This window comes from Beta vulgaris, chromosome 3, assembly GCF_026745355.1.
Source record: "Beta vulgaris subsp. vulgaris cultivar EL10 chromosome 3, EL10.2, whole genome shotgun sequence".
Taxonomy (NCBI): domain Eukaryota; kingdom Viridiplantae; phylum Streptophyta; class Magnoliopsida; order Caryophyllales; family Amaranthaceae; genus Beta; species Beta vulgaris.
Genome location: NC_079204.1, coordinates 28,762,463 through 28,783,914, shown reverse-complemented (window position 1 = coordinate 28,783,914; position 21,452 = coordinate 28,762,463). Strand labels below are relative to the sequence as shown.

At 40.3% G+C, this 21,452-nt stretch overlaps 2 pseudogenes; both read right to left on the bottom strand.

Moving 5' to 3' along the window:
• Positions 1-2,697: 2,697 nt before the first annotated feature.
• The window catches only part of LOC130590785 (SKP1-like protein 21), a 36,730-nt pseudogene continuing 17,975 nt past the window's right edge, over positions 2,698-21,452 (bottom strand).
• Positions 8,383-8,481, bottom strand: LOC125494060 (small nucleolar RNA R71; annotated as a pseudogene).

Sequence of the window (21,452 nt, the reverse complement as noted above, 5' to 3'; positions counted from 1 at the left end):
ATCAATTCGGATACTTTTAGCGATTGCTGCATTTTTCGATTACGAAATTTGGCAGATGGATGTCAAAACCGCATTCTTGAATGGGTTCTTGAATGAGGATGTGTACATGACACAACCTGAAGGTTTTGAAGATCCAGAAAATCCTAAAAGGGTTTGCAAGCTTCAGAGTCCATTTATGGATTGAAGCAGGCATCTCGGAGCTGGAATCTTCGGTTTGATGAGGCAATCAAACAATTTGGTTTCATCAAAAGCGAAGAGAGTCTTGTGTTTACAAGAAGTTTAGTGGGAGCAGCTTAGTCTTCTTGGTTCTGTATGTAGATGACATACTAATCATGGGAAAGACATACCAATGCTTGAGTCAGTCAAGGAATGGTTAAAGAGTTGTTTCTCTATGAAGGACCTTGGAGAAGCTGAGTACATACTGGGAATTAAAATCCATAGAGATAGGTCTCGAAGGATGATTGGGCTGAGTCAAGAAACTTATATTGATAAGGTTCTTACAAGGTTCAACATGGAAAACTCGAAGAGAGGTTTCGTTCCCATGTCACATGGCATATCGCTTAGCAAGAGTCAGTGCCCGACTGAGCCTGATGAGTTAAAGCGAATGAGTAGCATTCCTTATGCTTCGGCTATAGGGTCATTATGTATGCCATGATAAGTACTCGACCTGATGTTGCATATGCCTTGAGCATGTGTAGCAGGTTCCAAGCAAATCCAGGAGAAGCACACTGGACTGCAGCTAAGAGCATCCTTAAGTACTTAAGGAGGACTAAAGGCATGTTCTTAGTATATGGGGGACAAAGTGAGTTGGTTGTTGAAGGTTACACGGATGCAAGCTTCCAAACCGACAGAGATGACTACCGCTCTCAGTCAGGGTATGTCTTTCGTCTGAATGGAGGAGCAGTGAGCTGGAAGAGCTCAAGCAAAGAAACACTGTAGCAGACTCTACGACAGAATCAGAATATTTAGCAGCAGTTGAAGCAGCTAAGGAAGCAGTTTGGATAAAAAAATTCTTGACAGAGCTGGATATCGTACCTAGTGTTTTGGAAGGAATTGAGTTGTTTTGTGACAACAATGTGCTATTGCGCAAGCAAAAGAGCCAAGGTCACATAACAAGTCCAAGCATGTGATGAGGAAGTATCACCTCATTCGAGAGATAGTTGACAGGAAGGATGTCAGAATCTGCAAAGTTCATACGGATGAGAACGTGGCTGATCCGCTAACTAAACCGCTACCTCAACCCAAGCATGAGTGTCACGCTAGGGTATAGGCTTGAAGCAAATGTTAGGTGGCTTTAGATTGTACTAGGTTTAGAGAAACTTATTACAATGTAAAGACATGGTTTTGCTATTTATGTTTATAATATAAATTTTGTCTTATTTAATTTTGGTTTGGTATTAAATAAAATGTCCAAAATATATCTTGAATTCTATGGTTTTGTCAAATATGTGATTTGATGAATGAAACACCATAAGTGAACAGAATTCATAGAATATTAAAGTTCCTAATCTAAGTCATTAAACTGGACATAAATGACTTATTAAAGGGATTAGCATATAAGATTGATTGATAGCGCCGTTTCATGGGCTATGGAAACATAGAGATGTTTAATCAATCATATGGACATGTATAGTTGATACATAGTCGAACTTGACCTACTTAGAAGTTTTATAACTTCGAAATTATATTAGTAGATTCCTGAGACATGAGTAGAACATTACTTAGCCCAATGATTAGTATAGCTTTGATACTGTCAAACGTCATGCCGTAAAAGGGGACTATAAAGGCAGCATTCAGGTTGTGCTAAAAGTTGAGTGGGAGTATTGGTTACTACAAGATTGGAAAAGTCCTCCTATATGAGATAGGATAGGTGTCTTGGCCCCTTGAAGAGTGAAAAATTGAAAATGCATGGCCGTGCTCAAATGGATCATTCGATGATCATTTGTTTGACAATTTGAACTCGGATTTCAAGGAATAATTTGAAAGCTAGTATGGATGATATAGAAATATGATCATACTATCAAATTAAGACATTAAGAGACTTGAGGAATAAAAAACATTGCACACTCGTCTCGGACAAGTGGGAGATTGAAGGATTTATGTCCTCGACTTAAATGCAATTACTAATATATAATGGATCGTATTATAGAGATAATAAGTTCGTTATATTGGGTCGTCTATACGTCTTGCTAGAGAAACTATAGAACTTCGGATTAGTAAATAAATAAACCCGAAGCCCAATGTAACGGATCCTACAAGGTCACACATTAAACTTGGATCAACAAAAGAAACCTAGAGCCCAAGAGGGCCCTAGGGTGGCCGGCCAAGAGAGGAGAAAAGGAGAGAATCTGACCTAAATACTTTTATATATTTGGGTTAGGCAGAAAAGAAAACAGTCAGTTTATTCTCTTATTATTTTCTCTCTCCTATTCTCTCTCTTCAAAAGTCACGTTTAAACTCCAAAAACAAGAAAGAAGTTTTCTTCCTTTCCAACTAGCATTGGTGGAGTGTTGATCCGGGTTGGTGGACTAAGTAGAGGAATCGCATCTGAGATTCTCAGTCCGGATTATTCAAGCTTTGTGGAAATCACGCTACAAAGGTTATTTCTAAACTTGTATGTGATCCTTAATTGTATATGCATGTGATCCTGATTTAAGTGCTTATGAATTTGATTCATGAAATTCCGCTTTATAGTACTTATATATTCCTACACAAATACAGTCGGTTCAAAAGTCTGATTCGAGGATAATCAACCATGTTTCACGAAGGCTCCAACTTCTCCTCCCAAAACAATCAAATCTGCATTAACATAATAGACAAATTAAAGAGGCCATGTTAAGCACACACAACATTGCAAAGCATCAGAAACCTTAGTAAGATCATCATGCAAATAGAACACCTCACGTATCTCCTTCGGAGTTTTGCCTTCAATCATTTGTGCCAGAGCACGACTTGTTAATCCTGATGTGTCTATTTTATATAGAATTTTACCCCCGTCCCTCATGAGTTATTGATTTTAATTGCGCTCTTCGGAGCCCTTTTTGTGTAGTAATGTGTGTCTTGTAGTGCGTCTGTGTGTTTCATACTGATTATTGTAGAAATAACCATATTTTGGTGCATTAACTATTCCTTGATACCACTACATGAGACAAGAAGTCGTGACGTTTCAAAAACTCACATTGGGCTAAAATCTGGCAACCACCTGACCGGGCGAAATCCGCCCCGGCTAGTCGGGCGTCTTTTACTTAGCTAGAAATCATAAGCGAAGGTCCAGGAGAAATTTGCTCCCGCGCCCGACCAGGCGAAATCCGCCCGGGTCGGTCGGGCGAGACTCACTTAGCACAAATCCAAGCAACCTCCACTTGCGAGTCCGACCAGGCGAAATCCGCCCGGGTCGGTCGGTCGAGGCGGAGAATATCATGAGAATGCTGCTAAACGGCGCCCGGTCAGGCGCGATGAAGAAACATTTGACCTGACGACCGCCCGAGGCGGTCGGGCGAGACGATCTTTGGGCTGTTTCGAACGCGTGTTGCGCTAGATTTGTGAGACATATATATACTTATTTTCTTTGAGTTAAAAACTACGCTTTTTATTATTAGAGAATAAACTACTACTTTTTAGAGAGTTATTAGAGTACTCCATTGTTGAACATCGATTCCTACTGCTTTGATTTCTTCAAGTAAAGACTAAGTTTTCTTAATCTCTTCTTTTCCTTCATTATTATTATGTCTTCAACTTGTTCATTATTTGCTTTGTTATTTCAATCTTGAGTGTGTAGTTTTATAATCTAGGTGTAACAGCCCGATTCCTGAGTTGCTAGGTAAATATACTTAAGATTCACTAATCACAATCAATGCTTAATAAGCCTCGAATAAAATATTTACTCATAGTGGAAACATAACCTAGAAAACGATCTTGGGCCTGTGGGTCATTGGCCCACAAAACAAAATCCTTTATATAAGACTTCAATTACACCAATATCTCGACTAATATTCCCAAATATTATACACAACGAAAAAAATCAGAAACTATTCCTTAATTGACTATCTAAAATGCAAACTCACTCCATAATCCACGACGACATCTTTATCTTGCTTCACTTCAAAATTCTGAGCTCTAAACACCAAACCTGCAACAATGTTTGACTCTGCCACCCACCAAGTGACAGGCCACATAAATGACAACACTATCAGCAAAGCTGAGTACACACTGTGTAATCGAAAATACAAGTTTAGGTGTATTTTGAAAACTAACACATAGTTATAATAACAGATAATCACATTTAACTCAGTTATTATAGTTTCACAAAATCAAATCGTTTGGCATGAACGCGAGTGGAGAGGGGTACCACGCAGTACCAGCTGTCTCCAAACTATTGAGGGTCGTCACCCCACCTTTTATTGTTCTGCTTGCAAGACTTAACCGGACATGTCCTATAACGCCAGGAATTCGCCCTTCCTGGAAGGCAACAATTAGGGACTCTACCCACCCCTAAACTCGGGGTGCATGTCATGCCTCACTTTCATATTTATAAAATAAGATATTTAATGATTCTACTTGAATCCTCAATACTCATAACATAACACCATATTCGACCTTATCTGGTCTTAACTCATATCCGAATCATTTCCTCATTATCATGCGAAATCATATTTTAAGAAACATAGTATTTTCGAATAATTCCAATAATACAATCTCCTTCATAATTCCGAATGATACTCCATTCGTTCCTAGTCATCCTCCAATAATCACCTCATAACAATAACAATAATCAACAACCAATCTTTACTAATATTCTAATTATCTTCTTCTAACGCAACCATTATGCTAATCAAACTGAATCCCGCAAATAGAAATTAATGAAGTCATTCCCATAACTCATAACTCGCTTCATACATATCAACTCCAACTACAATAATTATAACAGTCTCCCAATTCTAAGATTATGACTTCCCTCGCATCATCAACAACGACTATCCAATAAGAACTATACAACAACAACACAACAAACAACAATAATACCACCTCCACCAACAATAATAACACCAACACCAATAACACGACATTAAGCACAATAGCAGAACAACACAACCACAATATATCAGCACAACCAACAACAGAAACCACCACCGACTATGTTCATAACAAACCTAAGTAAATCATAATCCCAAATTCATCACTGCAACTTCGTGAATCATAATAACAAGATGAACCATATTTTTCTACTGAATACTTTGGATATATATACTTAAACTGTAAACCACATGATACTAGCTCTGGACACATCATCGTAACCTTTTTAATCATATCCAAACTAATTCATCTTCCAAACTAGTAAACTATTTAACTATAACCCACCACAAACATCACCACAACAACAGAACAACAACATAATAAATCTACAACAACCATCACAACTACTCCACAATAGCCATCACAACTACAACACAACCATAACAAGGCGCAACAACAACAATAGGCAACAACTTCACAGCAACTCCACCACAACCACAATGACAGAACAACAATAACCCAACAACATACTACAACAGAACAAGCAACAACAACACAATAGCAACTCAAACAACTTCACCACAACCACCACAAAACTCCACAACAAAATAACATAACAACTCCACCTCATCATCACAATACTCCACAAGTCCATGTACAAACACATTCCATTAAGAATCATAATCGTAATTACTTTGTGTATAAGTGTTGTTTAGGTCAAATAAAACATCTCTAATGAACCTTAGCATGCTATATCCATGTTACAAACTCAATATACACATAATAAAATACACATCATAAGTAAATTCATTTCATAAACATGATTACACAGAAAGAAACAATCACCTAACTATAGGTATGGAAATCTCTAGGTTAAAACCAAACTAAGTGTGTACCTTAACTAAGGATGCTTAAAGCCACGAAATTCCTTAATCCACTTGGTTAACTACTCCTAAATCTTCCCCTAAATGTATAAAATTCTAAAGATTAGTTTCAACAAGCTTATAGATATGAAAAACTAAGCTTAAATACAAGAGGTGTAATCTGTTGAACTTATAACAACTTATGTGATCTTTCAGCAAGGTTTTCTATATGAGTTTATGGTCTAAAGATTGGAAACAAAGCTTGAACTACTTTGTATGGATGTCTAGAAGAGTTCTATGTAAAGAAAACTGGGTGTCCAAGAGGAAGAAATAATAGCAGAGAGACGAAAATCCAGAACAGGCTTTTATAGTCTGTTCTGGTGGTACCCCCAAGGGTGGGAAACCTATTCTGGGCAAGGTCGGTTTCTTGGAGTTTTTGGGTGATTCTTGCTTGAGGTGTTAGCCTTAGGTGTTGGCTTTCATGAATACAAAGGTCTTTGAAAGATCGACAATTAAGTAGCTGCTAAGCAGCTTTCTTTGAGCATAGGTCTGAGCTGTAATTTCAGCTGGCCAGTTTTTACTATGTAAGCAATTTACCCTATTGAGCCACATAATTCTTGGGCATAATTGACCATTTTAACCTTAAGACATCCCAAGCTTTTCATATATCAAGTTTGGTTAGGTTCTGAGTTCGGATTCAACCCCAAAAGTCTCTTTAACTGGAAGTTCATCGTTACCCGATAAAACAATCTCCAAACGATTTTCATAATCTTAATGTTTAAGGCTCTCAAGGACTTTCTAACTTATATATTGGTTTCCAAAGCCTTCTTAGCCAATAAGAATGATGGTTCTTATCCTCTTTGACCTTTCTTAACCATCAAGAAAGATAGTGCCTTATCCACAAGCTTTCTCAACCACTAAGAATGTTAGTGTTTATCCACAACCTTTCTTAACCACTAAGAATGATAGTACTTATCCACAACCTTTCTTAACCGCTAAGAATGATAGTACTTATCCACAAGCTTTCTTAACCATTAAGAATGATAATGTTTGTCCACAAGCTTTCTTAACCATTAAGAATGATGATGCTTATCCACAAGCTTTCTTAACCATTAAGAATGATGATGCTTATCCACAAGCTTTCTTAACCATTAAGAATGATGGTCTTATCCACTTTTAGCTTTTAAATAAAGGTTCTTAAAAACAACGCTATTACACTAGGGTTAAGTTTAATACATGAATTCCTTCATTAATCCCAAGTTTATATAATCAATTGTTCTTGTTTGATTGGATTGTTCTTATGTTCATTATCATACTAGGGATAGATGATTTTTATTTGACTCCTTATATATTGGTTTCAATGGGAATTGAATCTAGATGGATTTGTTGATTCAATCAATAGTATGAATATCTCTATGGGAATAAGTAGATAGGATTACTAGGAATTTAATTGTGATGTTGTGCTTAATGTCTCTTTCTTGCATGATTCCATGGGAATAGGTTTCATTGCTTGTTTAGAGTAGCCATTGGTACTCGGGAGAGATCTTTGGTAGTTTTAGGGTGCATTACTCCTCTTGAATAAATCCTTGATTATGTTTATTGGGATGGAAATTATTCATGTATTGGTCATGCTAGTGGGGATACTTAATTCTAGATGCCTTTATTGATTGATTATCCTTGTGTGTCTTTAGTAGTAGTCATAGTTTAGTGTTATTATTAATTCAACACCCTTTTCATCATTGTTTGTCACTTGTTTAGTTAAATTGAGTCAAGATACCTAGTGTTTGATACTGTTTCTCCCTGTGGATTCGACCCTGACTTGCCCTGCTATATAGTTGGGAGGTTAGTTAGGAAATTACTTTTGTTAGGTGCGCGACATGCCTATTAAATTTTGGCTCCGTTGCCGGGGACAAATGGTATTAGATTAGTTTATCTTTGATTTATTTAGCTAAACTTTCTTTGTTCGATCATTGTCACTCTATTTGTTGTTTGATCTCTTTTCTTTCAGTCTTTTTGTTGCATGCGCACTCGTAGCAAGGGTTCACAAGATCTAATTACTCTTGATCGCGAGATCGAGGCTACATCAAGGAGATTAGGAGGTCGAAGAAGAAACAACAACAAGAATCAACAATGGGAGACGAAGCACCACCAAAGTCTCTACGGGAATATGCTATGCCCGATGAGACCACCACCACCATTACTCGACCAACAACCACTGCCACACATTTCGAGCTCAAGCCACATTCATCCAGTTTATCTCACAGGACTCATATGCGGGAACACCAAAGAGAGCCCTACTGATCATTTGGCTAATTTCTTAGAAAAATGCAATACTTTGAAATTAATAAACGTTTCTGATGATTTAATTCGGTATTGTGCTTTTCCTTTTTCTCTAAGGGACGAAGCAAAGGAATGGTTTAAAGAAGAAGAAGTGAGGAAGATTGCCACATGGCCAGAACTGAAAAAGGCTTTTCTTTACAAGTTCTTCCCTCCTATGAGAACTTCCAAGTTCAGAAATGAGATATCTGGTTTTCAATAGCATGAATCGGAGTCCCTATAGGCAGAGATACAAGGCTTTGCAAAGGAAGTGTCCACACCATGGCATTCCTGAGTGGTTACTGATTCAAACCTTTTACAATGGTCTGAAGCATGAAGTTCGAAGTTCTATTGATGCCGCATCTGGCGGTACTTTCATGGCAAAAACTCCAGAAGCTGCGAAGACATTGTTGGATGATATGGCTGCCAACAATTACTTGAATGACTGGAGTGTGTCTCGTGGAGCCCCTAAAAAGGGAGGTAAGTATGAGGTTGATGCTATTGCTACTTTAACTAACACTGTGCAAGTTTTGGCAGCTAAAGTTGATCAGTTGAGTAGCGGACAGTAGCACCTGTTTGTGAGATTTGTGAAGTGCAAGGTCACTCCTTGAATCGAGTGTCAATAAATACATGGGAGCGGGAACTGAGCAAGTCAATGCCCTCCTAAACACAAACACAAGGCCACAAAACAACCCATACTCAAACACATATAACCCAGGTTGGAAAAATCACCCAAATTTCTCTTACAAAAATAACCAACCTCAACCTCCACACACCAACTACTCCCAGCCACCTGGTTTCCAACAAAGCCACCATTTAACCCTTCATCATCATCCTCTCGACCCAACCTTGAGACTATCATGGAGAATTTAGCTTCCTCTCAGGCAAAGCAAGTTGAATACCAAGCCAAGCAGAATGTTCTTCAACAACTCTCTCCAACAAATCACTGCTCATAATAAATTGATGGAGAGTCAGATGACCCAACTAGCCCAACAAATAAGCCACCTCTCTAAACCTTCAGGCCAACTTCCTGGGCAAACTGAACCAAATCCTAAGGGGCATATCAATGCCATTTCATTGAGGAGCGGTAAAGAACTGCAAGAGCCTACAAGGAGGGTAACTGAGCAAAAGACATGCACAAGAGGTTATAGAGTTGAGTCGGGAAGTTCAAGAGAAGATGGGTTTGGAAGATGAAGTTAAGATGACTAAGAAAGAGGAACCCACTGTCACTCCTATGGAACCATACAAGCCACCTGTTCCTTCCCTCAAAGATTGGCACAGGCAAAACTTGAAAAGAAATATGGGAAGTTCCTTGACATCTTGAAGAAGCTACACATCAACATCCCTTTCTTGGATGCCATATCTGAGATGCCTTCCTACACTAAGTTTTTGAAAGACATGCTCTCTAACAAACGAAAAATTGAAGATAGTGTCACTGTTTCACTAACAGCTGAGTGTAGTGCTATTTTGCAGAATAAGCTTCCAGAAAAGCTAGGAGATCCGGGCAGCTATTCTATTCCTGTCAAGCTTGGAGATATTGCTATCAAGAATGCTTTGTGTGATCTTGGGGCTAGTGTTAGTCTCATGCCTTTATCTATCTGCAAGCAACTCAACATGGGCGAACTAAAACCCACACGCATCTCTCTACAACTAGCTGACAGGACAGTGAAGTTTCCACTTGGTATCCTTGAAGATGTTCCTCTTCGAGTGGGTAAATTTTTTATTCCCTGTGATTTTGTCGTCATGGAGATGAAAGAAGATGCACAAGTTCCCATCCTTCTTGGGAGACCCTTTTTGGCCACTGCTGGAGCCATTATTGACATGAAAAGGGTAAGATCACCTTTGAAGTAGGTGATGAGAAGATGGAGTACACACTCACAAACTCCATGACTTCTCCTTCTATGGGAGAAACTGTTTATAGAGTGGATGCTCTTGATGAGGTGATAGAAGCCACGACTTTCAATTTGCAACTTAATGATTCACTACAAACGGTCTTGATGGGTAGTGCTGATGAGGAAGATTGGGAACTAAGGAATACAAGAGACTTCTAGAGGAGACACGAGCCATTGAATCTAAAAGCCTCTCAGGAGTTGTTGCATTCAGAGGAAACTAAGGAGAGTACTACGCCTCCTAAGGTAGAACTAAAACCTCTCCCTCTACTTTGAAATAGTATTCATGGGTCCCAATGATACTACCCTTTATTGTTAATGCTGAGCTTGATGACATTCAAATTGAAAAATTGCTGTTATTTTAAGGAAATATAAGAATGTCATTGGGTACACCATTGATGATATTAAGGGTATTAATCCCTCTTTTGCATGCACAAAATCATTCTTGAGGACGAATATGCTTCTTCTATAGAATCTCAACAAGGACTTAATCTAAATATGATGGAAGTAGTCAAGAAAGAGGTTCTTAATATGCAGGTATAATCTACCCTATCTCAGATAGTAAGTGGGTTAGCCCTGTTCAAGTAGTCCCTAAGAAAGGAGGTATGACCGTTGTCAAGAATGATAAGGGTGAGCAAGTTCCCACTAGAACTGTGACAGGGTGGCGCATGTGTATTGATTATAGAAGACTGAATGAGGCCACTCAAAAAGATCATTTTCCCCTCCCCTTCATTGTTCAGATGTTGGAAAGATTGGCAAAACATTCCTTTTTCTGTTGGTTGGATGGTACTGTGTTTTTTCCAAATTCCTATTCATCCAAGTGACCAGGAAAAGACTACTTACATGTCCTTATGGCACCTTTGCATATCGAAGGATGCATTTGGATATGTAATGCTCCTGCCACTTTTCAGCGTTGCATGATGGCAATTTTTCCAGTTTATTGAGAACTCTATGGAAGTTTTATGGATGACTTCTCGTCTATGGAACATCTTTTGAATTTGCTTGCTAATTTACAAAAGGTGCTCCATAGATGCAAGAAGTTAATTTGATTCTCAACTGGGAAAAATGTCATTTTATGGTGCAACAAGGAGTCGTTCTGGGTCATATTGTTTCTCATCGGGGCATTGAAGTCGACAAAGCAAAATAGAGGTCATTGAGCGTTTACCACCTCCTAACTCTGTCAAAGGAGTAAGGAGTTTCTTGGTCATGCGGGATTCTACCGCCGCTTCATAAAAGATTTTTCAAAATTGCTCGACCTCTAACTGAGCTTTTAGGCAAAGATGTCCCTTTGTGTTTACTGATGCTTGTAGTGAGGCTTTTCACAGGTTAAAAGTGGCTCTTATTTCTGCTCCTATAATTCAATCGCCTGACTAGAATCTCCCTTTCGAGATTATTAGCGATGCTAGTGACTATGCAGTGGGAGCAGTATTAGGTCAGAGGGAGGATGGTAAACTTCATGCCATCTACTATACAAGTAAGACTCTTACCCCGGCCCAGATGAACTATGCCACAACTGAGAAGGAGCTATTAGTAGTGGTGTATGCAATGGAGAAATTTTGGTCTTATCTGGTGGGGTTGAAGGTGATAATTCACACTGATCATGCGGCTCTTAAATATTTGATGAGCAAGAAGGATGATAAGCCCCGTTTGATTCGGTGGATCTTGTTGTTACAAGAGTTTGACTTGGAGATTCGAGACAAGAAGGGTGCTGAGAATGTTGTTGCAGATCACGTTTCTCGAATTGTTATGGATGCTGAGGGTGATGCGGCTCTACCAATTGATGATTCTTTTCCTGATAAGCAGCTTCTAGCTTTAGCCACTACAGAGATCCCATGGTATGCTGACATAGCCAACTACTTGGCTAGTGATACTATTCCTCATGGTTATTCATCGCAACAAAAAAAGAAATTCTTTAAAGATGTGAGGACGTACTTTTAGGATGATCGTTTTTTGTACAAGTCTTGTGCGGATGGGGTGATTAGAAGGTGTATTCCTGGAAATGAGGTATCTCCTATTATATCTCATTGTCATGATTTACCTTGTGGAGGCCATGCTAGTACTAATAAAACTGCAGCGAAAATTCTTCAATGTGGTTTTCATTGGCCTACTTTGTTCAAAGATGTTCATCAAAGGACGGGTAATCTTTCCCGTCGGAATGAGATGCCTCTCAACACTATTCTTGAAGTGGAGATATTTGATGTGTGGGGTGTACATTTCATGGGTCCGTTCCATTCCTCTTATGGGAACAAGTATATTCTGGTTGCTATGGACTATGTCTCCAAATGGGTGGAGGCTCTTGCTTCTCCCACTAATGATGCTCGTGTGGTTAGTAAATTCTTCAAGAAAACTATCTTTCCTCGTTTTGGCATTCCACGGGTTTTGATTAGTGATGGAGGTAAGCATTTTCTGGAGAATAAATTTGAAGCCATGCTTAAGAAATATGGTGTGCATCACAGAGTGGGACTTTCATATTACCCACAAACTAGTGGCCAAGTGGAGGTTTCCAACCGTGAGATCAAAATTATTCTGGAAAAGACGGTTGCGAGAACGCGAAAAGATTGGGCTGCTACACTTGATGATGCATTATGGGCTTACAGGACGGCGTTCAAGACCCCTATAGGTACCACTCCATATCGTCTTGTTTATGGGAAAGCATGTCGTCTCCCTGTCGAGTTAGAGCATCGTGCATTTTGGGCTATTAAGAGCCTCAATTTTAACTCTCAAACGGTGGGTGAGAAGAGACTCCTTCAACTTACTGAGCTGGATGAGCTTCTCCTTGATGCTTATGAGAGCTCTGGACTGTACAAGGAGAAAACTAAGAGATGGCATGACAAAGGCATTGTGCGAAGAGAGTTCAAGGAAGGAGATCTGGTTCTTCTTTTTAATTCTCGTCAAAAGCTATTCCCTGGTAAACTTCGTTCACGGTGGTCCGGTCCATTCAAGGTTTGTAAGGTTTTTCCTTATGGTTCAGTGGAGCTTTGGAACCGTCAAGATGGCACTTTCAAGGTCAATGGCCACAGATTAAAGCATTACCGAGCTGGAGATATTATTGTTGAGAGAGTTGACATCATACTCTGCATCCCTTCATCGAAGTGATAATTGAGGAGGTCGAGCTAATGACCTTAAAAACTAGCGCTTATTGGGAGGCAACCCAATTTCCGAATTCTTCATCTTTTCTGGTTTTATTTTGATTTTTTTTTTAATTATTTTGGATTTTATTTTTTTCTGGAGTGTTTTGGAGTGCAAACTTCTCATGTGTGGAGCACCACTGCAGGAATATGGGAACAAGGGCCTAAACCTCGAAATAGCGACGAAAAAAACGCTCACTAGGCACCGCCCGGGTCAGTCGAGCAAAATATGCCCGGGCGGACCTGCAAGAACATTTCAGCTGGGGCAACAATTTCACAAAACGGAAAAATTTTGGAGGACAAAAATTCCACCCGGGCGGGTCGGGCGAAAACCGCCCGGTTGGGCGCGCAAACAAATTTCAGTAGGGGACAAATCAGAAAACGCGAAAAAAAAAACCAAGGAAGAATTTCCGCCTGGGCGATCGGGCGAAATCCGCCCGGTCGGGAGCGATGCAGCGACATATTTTTTTTTTAACCCACGAATTCCTTCTATTCTTTCACTCTCTTTCAAACCCTCCATCTAACTTCATCTTCTTCCTCTCTCACCCTCTCAAAACCCTAACCCCAAATTATCTCCTTCCTCACCATCTACACTCCCAATTTCCTCCATAATTTTTAGTCTTTCACTCATCCTCACCAAATTCCCCATCCCAATTACCATCTTTTTCCCCCTCACTCTCTCTCCTCTTCCTTCATCTTCTCACTCCTCCTTCTTGGGTTTTCTTGAGTAAAGGTTATCACCTTCTCTAATAGCGGCTCGACGTGATACACATGGCACTAACACCCCTGCAATTGAGGTAGATCCTACCTTCCCCCATGTAATTTTTAAAGATGAGGCTCAAAAGGTATGGTTCCAAAAACTTAAACATCGTTTGGTTGCACCGACCCGATTCGTTCATCATGACCTCTTGCATGCTTTGGGTGTCGCTGAAATTACGCGCACATTGTTTGTTGGAATTGGAATAGAACACTTCCTCACCATGTACCATGACACCTATGCCGACCTCACCCTCGAATTTCTAAGTTCCTTAGAAATTCGCAAACATTCTCAATACGACCATGTCATGCATTTTCGAATTGCCAATGTGGATAGGAGATTGACCATTCGCCAATTTGCTCAAATTTTTGTTATGACTGTTAGGGGGAAAAGGAAGAAACCCGAAACCTTCTTGTTAGGCCAACTTTCGCAAGGTCTAACTTGTGTTAGACCACCAAACTGCCAACACCTGCAAATCAAGTCTGTTCATCATCCCAACATTCGCTTCTTTTTGAAAATCTTTGGGAGTACTATTTTTGGGAGATGGGAACCCAACACCTCGAGGACTGAGGAACTCAGTGCTCTTGGCACTTATGTATGGCCCGCCACCATGACCACGCAGTTCGATCTCGCGTAGGCCTTTATGCACCATTTGCATAAGATTTCCACGACTTACCCCACCTTCGAGGAGGACGGCAGTGTCCGTTCCTCTATACCTATTATTATTGGGGGATTAGTCACCCATATAGCGTGTCATTTTGGCTATGTTGAGAACCGGGCCAATGTTGTTCCTAGGGCTACTTACCTCGACCTTGACCACTTCCTCTGCGCTCGGTACATTGTCCCTAGCGGTAGGCATTATAGGTGGATGATTGCCACTCGGCAATCTATACTCCTCCCCCACCCCGCCTTAGTCCAGCTACCCATAGAGGATGCCCATTCTACTGAGCCCCCGACCTACCTTCTCCCTGTTGGAGATGAGGCACACCCCCCTCAGACTGGTCCCGTCCCTGAGCCCCCCATATTTACCGTAGGCGTGAGGCCGCCCCTTCCATTCCCTCCTCTTCTACCATCCCCTCCTCCTCTTCCCAACCCCCTCCCCCTACTGCTGACTTTGAGGGGATGATGAGTGTTCTGCAGCGTATGGAACTAAATATGACTACTAACACTCAGGCTCTTGAGCGCATAGAGCGCCGCGTGGACACCATCTACGCTGACCAGCGCCTTGCTATGTTTCCTATGTATGATGATTATTGCAGGCTTGGTACGATCGCTCATGCTGGTCCCCACCCCAGTTGGTACACATGGAACCCCGCATATGGTGGTGCTGGAGGGAGTGGCGCAGGCACCGGTACTCAAGATGCTTATGAGACCGCTGATGGTGATCCTGATTCTATGGCCGACTGAGGGCTGTGCTCCGTCCCTTCTCCTTGCTGCAATGCGGACATTGCCAAGTTCAGCTTAGGGGAGGATTTCTACTGTACATATGGTATCTTCTAATACTCCTTAGGTAGTTTACAGCTTTCATAGTTCAGTTTGGCATAGATTTTCTTTGGTGTTTTTTGTGTGTTTTGTGTGTTTTTCCTTTCTTTCTTTTTCTTTTGGTTTGTTTTTGTTTACATTGTGTGTGTGATGTGTGAAGCCTACTGAAAAATCAAAGTCAAAGTTGAATAAGTTGTTTCCTTGTGCCCCATACTATCATAATGTTGTTTTGACTTTGGATTGTTGATGGACACGAAACAATGATTGATCACCAAGGCATGGCATAACTGTACTTAGATCTATGATAAGAATCAAGATTGTGGCACTCTATATGTCCTGCAAGCATGTTTAGGCTTAACCGTGAGCTTATGTGCCTTAACATTATGTTTTTCTTGTGTGTATGCCCACTTCATGAGGGATGCTAGAACTTGTGTTTTCTCTCTATTGATGCATTAGCTATACAATGTCTGAACAAAGATGATTATGACTCACGTAGGAAATTGCACTAAAAGACCAAATAACCTTCCTTGCATTCATTTTCCCTAGTTAACCACTCTGAGTTGAGCATGTTTCTTTTGACAACCACATTATGAGCTCCTCATTTTTCCAAAAAATACGTCCCTTTACCGTTGGCAGTGAAGTATTTAGGTATTTTTGGTTGACTAACTTGTGGATTGTGAAATTGGTTTTTGGTATGAATGAAAAAGAAAGAAAGAAGGAGAACGAATATGATTGATTACATGAGCAAAAAAATTCTTCTCTATCCTCATTAGCTAGTAGCTAAATTAGCACTAGTGGAAAAATAAGGAAGGGTTGCGCTAAAAAAGACCCTTAGGGCTGCGCTTTTTGACAGCAGCACTTCACTTTTAAGTAAGCCTGCGCTTTTTAGGTAAAAGTGCAGCCCTTCAAGCTTAGAAGGGTTGCGCTTTTACCTAAAAAGCGCAGCCCTTCCTACCAAAAAAAAAATTTTTTTTGACATTTTTTTACTCATATATTAATCTCACATTTTCTGAATTTTAATATTTGCAGTAAACTTTAAAGTTAACCATCCAAATCCAAAAGGGGAATAGGAAATGTGGTCAGGAAAACTAAAACAGGATATCAAAAAATGTTATCACATAGAGAATTCTTCAATGCAACTAAACCCAAAACAACAAAAAAAGAACGAAACAAAAATGAAAAAAATGAACAAAAACTAATATACAGAAGAGAAGAAATTATAGATCTGAAAATACAAGAACATTAATCAAAACGAAGATTAAGAAATTATAGATCTGAAAAGTCAAAAACTGCCTCCAAACATTGACCTAATAATGTTTAAATACTTAAAACAAAACCCTAATACATAACTAAGGAAATAAAAAAAATCGGAAATACTTAAAATGTCTATTTCGAGCCTTAAACGAACTCGGATGGCTTAAAAAGCCCATACATCACAACGTAGCAGTGAGTTTAACTCGTTGGCCTATTCCGCTTCCGAAAAGGTATCACAATAGGTAATCGGACTCCGTCGGCATGATTAGTGCAAATCATTTATGGCTTTTTGTCGTGTTTCTAGGAGTTTTTGAGAGAGAAGAGAGGATGAGAGAGAAGGAGGAAAGGGAGGAGGGACGTGAGAGAGGAGAGAGAAGGAGGAAATGGGAGGAGGGACGTGAGAGAGGAGAGAGAAGGAGGGATAATATATTTGAAGCCCGCGAATTTAACATTTCAAATTTTCTTAAGAAGGGCTACGCTTTTCTTCAAAAGCGCAGCCCTACATAACAGAAGGGCTGCGCTTTTGAAGAAAAGCGCAGCCCTACTAAGTGAAGGGCTATGCTTTTCTTCAAAAGCGCAGCCATTCTGTTATGTAGGGCTGCACTTTTGAAGAAAAGCGTAGCCCTTCCTGTGCAGCCCTTCCTTTTTTTTTCCCCAATGTAGAGAACTTCTGAAAATAAGACAAGGCTTCCAAGAAAAAAAAAGTATGAAAATCAAAATGAAAAAAAATGATAGGAGAAAATAGATCTCATTGTGAATAATGTCAAATTGGAAGTCCTTGCTTGGATTATGTGAAAGGTTAAAGGGGATGAATTGAAAGAGAAATGGGTTATAGTTGTGTCACAGTCTAATACATCGCTTGGGGTGTTTCGTGCAAAAGTTGTAGTAATACTTCACTTCCTTGAGCACCACATTCCCAAATATTTGCCACACCTACTACCCTAAGCCCCGTTACAACCTTAATTGAGTCATATGATTTGTTTGCGTGTATAACTACCTGATGTGGAGAGATGATACAAGCCTATGGACTAACTTGGTGAAGCGGAGCAATTGAGTGTTATATATCACCCTTCAAACACACGAGTATGAGAGTAGGGACTGGTACTAGGGATGGATAGAAGCAGTCATTTTAACTGCTTGGAGAGTGCTTTAGAAATGAGTGGAGAGTCCCCTAGTGAGATCCTTCTCATTGATTTGTAGCGAATAATTAGTGGCCTCTCTTGATTCTTATCCCTGATTGGTGCTTTTTGTCGAACTTTACCGATTATGATTTGTGGTGTGTTTGGATTCGATCTATCGTCATTTCAAAAAATTTATGATGGGGTGAAACCACTATAAATGCCTTGAACTCTTGATTTTCTGACCGGTTTTGCTTAGGGACAAGCAAAAGTCTAACTTGGGGGTGTTTGATGTGTCTATATTATATAGAATTTTACCCCCGTCCCTCATGATTTATTGATGTTAATTGCACTCTTCGGAGCCCTTTTTGTGTACTAATGTGTCTCTTGTAGTGCGTTTGTGTTTTCAAAGGTCCAGGAGAAATTTGCTCTCGCGCCCGACCGGGCGAAATCCGCCACGGTCGGTCGGGCGAGACTCACTTAGCACAATTTCAGAGATTTAAGAAGCCAAGCAACCTCCACTTGCGGGCCCGACCGGGCAAAATCCGCCAGGGTTGGTCGGGCGAGGCTAAGAATATCATGAGAATGCTGCTGAAAAGCGCCCGGTCAGGCGCGACGAAGAAACATTTGACCTGACGACTGCCCGGTCGCGCGAGACGATCTTTGGGCTGTTTCAAGCCCGTGTTGCGCCAGATTCATGAGACATATATATACTTATTTTCTTAAAGTTAAAAACTACGATTTTTATTATTAGAGAATACACGCACTATTACTTTTTAGAGAGTTATTAGAGTACTCCATTGTTGAACATCGATTCCTACTGCTTTGATTTCTTCAAGTAAAGACTAAGTTTTCTTTATCTCTTCTTTTCCTTCATTATTATTACGTCTTTCAATTTGTTTATTATTTGCTTTGTTATTTCAATCATGAGTGAGTAGTCTTATAATCTAGGGTTAAGTTAAACCCTAGCGATGATTAATACATGAATTCCTCCATTAATCCCAAGTTTATATGATTAATTGTTCTTGTTTGATTGGATTGTTCTTATGTTCATTATCATACTAGGGATAGATGATTTTGATTTGACTCCTTACATCTTGTTTTTAATGGGAATTGAATCTAGATGGATTTGTTGATTCAATCAATAGTATGAATATCTCTACGGGAATAAGTAGATAGGATTACTAGGAATTTAATTGTGATACTGTGCTTAATGTCTCTTTCTTGCATGATTCCATGGGAATAGGTTTGATTGCTTGTTTAGAGTAGCCATTGGTACTCGGGAGAGATCTTTGGTAGTTTTAGGGTGCATTACTCCTCTTGAATCCTTGATTATGTTTATTGGGATGGAAATTATTCATGTATTAGTCATGCTAGTGGGGATATTTAGTTCTAGATGCCTTTATTGATTGATTATACCTTGTGTGTCTTTAGTAGTAGTCATAGTTTAGTGTTATTATTAGTTCAACACCCTTTTCATCATTGTTTGTCACTTGTTTAGTTAGATTGAGTCAAGATACCTAGTGTTTGATACTGTTTGTCCCTGCGGATTCGACCCTAACTTGCCCAGCTACATAGTTAGGAGGTTAGTTAGGAAATTACTTTTGTTAGGTGCGCGACACGCCTATCAAGTCCAACCAAGGGCTTCAATTGCAGGCTATCAGAAGCAGATGCCAACTCATAGAGAACCTTTTGTATCCAGTCGGATGAATTCTCATAAAAGGATTTTCGTTCCTATGGAAATAAAACCATATGTTAGGTTCTAGATTTGCTTAGCATCTGTGAAAGTAAAGAACCTAGTGTATGGGTATGACCCAAGTCCGCTGACGGACATTCTTCATGATCGACAACACAGGTGCAAGATGTAAACTCATAATAAGGAAGTTGATTCTCCTTCAACTTGAGACCGGGACTGCCGTCGTGGCTCACGTTTGTTCTTGTGCAGATCACCACTCCCGGATAACCCTCATTAATGACGGACACTTTTTGAGTCTGCCACCGTTTCACAACCGAAATAACTTGGCTCTAGAAGGAGGGGACTTCCCATCTTTGTGAATGCTAACATGGAAAGAGCAAGCAATTCCAGACGTGGTCCACAAGGATTCGAAACCGGACAAGGGTCTACTGAACCACCTATTACCGTACCCATTGGTGCACCTTAGTTCTCAACTAGAGGGACCGGAAACAACAACGAGCATCAAACTCATGAGAACAATGTATCTCAAGTCAGCACTGGTGGTGGATCATTCAACCTGAATCAACTCAGTCAATTCTCCCCTAAGCAGCTACAAACTGTAGCGTCTTTTTCCAAATGTTGCGAGCCGGTAGTCAGCCTAACAACATCCCTACTCCTAATGCTAGGGGTGGCCGAGTTCGTAGGTGGATGATAACTATGACTGGTCGCAATGCTGAAAGTACCCCGCTAAAGAGAATGCAGACCTTTTTCTCACGAGGGACGCCAGATGGAAAGGCAAATTGAAGACCCATAATATGAAGAAGATATCGTAGAAACTGAAGAACATGACAACTCAGAGGATGATATTCAAAGTCGTCCCCACCGTGATCACAGCACCAATGGTGGTAGTAACTATTCGGCGGGCGGACACTTGCTAATCAAGCCCATACTCTCCCCATTCGTACCAGATATACTAAATCACCCAATGTCAAGAATCAAAATGCTATCATGTAAATATGACCGCAGCTTAGACCCCAACGATCATATCGCGACATATGAAGGACACATGTTCTTGTACACCCAAGTGGATGCCATCTGGTGCAAGGTGTTCCCATCTACTATGACCGGAATTGCTCAGACATGGTTCAAGAGCTTGAAGTCGGGTATTATATCTACTTTCTCCCAATTATCTTCTACATTCAACACTCATTTTCTAAGCAATACGCGTCGCGAGCGCACTACGGGTGAAGTGCTCACTACTAAGCAAGGAGAAACATAAAGTCTTTGCGACTTCATTGGCTGATTTAATGTGGAAGTGGTCTCTATCCCGCAGCTCCAGCAGGATGTGGCGGTCTTAGCCTTGATGACAGGGATAAGAGAGGGATGAACCTTCAAAAGTTACCTGGCCGTAAAATATTCACGTCTCTAGAGCCTGTGCTAGGAAAGGCGAATGACTTCATCAGGGGTGAGGAGTTTGATAAGGCCACGAGCAGTCAGCACCGCGAGTTTGAAAAGAGGAAAGAAGAAAAATAGAAAAAAAGAGAAGGGTCGCGAGAGTGATCGCGACCAAGATGAAAGAAGGTAGTAATCCAATGTGGTCAAAACAGGTAATGACCGTGAAAGACGTGACCGTGATAGAAGCGACCGCGCGAAGTGTGGTCGGGAAAGGGGTGAACACAAGGAGAAATTTGAGGCGTACACTCAGCTGACCACCTCCAGGAGTCAGATATATTTGATGAATAAAGATAGCGACAAGTGGCAGCGGCTGAAGCAAATGTTCCATAAAAACCGCGACAGGACCAAGTGGTGTGATTTCCATTGGGATCACGAGCATTTGACCGAAGATTGTCGGCATCTGAAGGAAAACCTGGAAGATTTGGTGAGAAGAGGGTATTTCAGCCAGTATAAAGCTCAAACTCAGAACGGAAACTTGTTCAAGCCAGCCAACTAGAATGTT